Here is a 1,163-nt window from a genome sequence, read left to right on the forward strand (position 1 = left end):
CTAAGCCAAAGATGATGTTGCTACTATGGTTGGTGCATACTCCCAGAGGTTGAGGCTTCGGTTGGCAGGGAGGGAGGGAAGTAAGGCTGAAAACGGTGGTGAAGAGGAAATAGAGAATGGGTTGAGGAGGAGGGAGGTTGGTTTAAGAGAGAGGGGTTGAAGGGTATTCTTTTTAAGAGTAAGAGTGAGGGAGTGGTTCCTGAGGCTGCGAAAAAAGAAAAAAACTGAGGAGGGCATTTAATGGCTGGTTTGAGACCAGGGAAGAAGAGAGGAAAAAAATAGAGGGGAGGGGGCAATGACGACTAGTCAAGGATTCCGTCGCGCCCCCTCTTTTTTATTTATTTTTTTGTAAGGTTTCTGGTAATGGCCTTCTCCTAAGGTTTTTTTTGCCTTTTGGGTTTTTATCTCTAATCGTCCCTTTTTGTACATACACTAAGATCAATATTTATAGTGCAAAAGTCTCATCGCTTGCTGATTAGTACTTAAAAATGCATTTTTATCAAGGTTTTATATTATCATTTTGCACTTGAAGTATCAATAACTCCTTAACTAAAGCATGTTTTATAATAACATATCTCATAATATAAGATATCTTTAATTTATGGTAAATGTTCATTTTAAATACAACCTATCACATAAATAAAAGGATTAATTGATGAATTTAAAAACTAAAATTGAAAGGACAAATAGATGACCAAACTTAGAAAAGAGATGCTGGTGCAGTCCAAACCGGAACATTGTTTGGTAATTGGATCAGATCTGGAGCTGTAGATCTTAGATATAGGTATAATTTATATGGATGAAAAGGTAAGACATAGGCTATAACTTTCATGAGGAGCCCAAGATTTCAAAAGGTCATTTCAAGTCCAAATTATAGCAACAATAAAGAAGTCGGAATATGTCTTATAGCCCAAACATTGTTTAGTGTTTGGCCTATATTTGGAGTTCTAAAAGTTCAAATAATCTTAATTTGTTTTTCTAGAAAGCTAAAAACATTTCCTAGAATTTTCATGTTTTCAAGTGGTTCCAATTTTGACGTTATCAATAATGTTTTGGGCAGACAAGAGAAGATAAGGATGTCACCAAGTTAAGAATTGGCCACCTACTTATCAATTAGTATCAAATTAATAGTTCCTAATTTTGTCCTATAAAAGGAGGTATTT

Source organism: Populus euphratica, unplaced genomic scaffold (genome assembly GCF_000495115.2).
Source record: "Populus euphratica unplaced genomic scaffold, PopEup_1.0 scaffold520.1, whole genome shotgun sequence".
NCBI lineage: Eukaryota > Viridiplantae > Streptophyta > Magnoliopsida > Malpighiales > Salicaceae > Populus > Populus euphratica.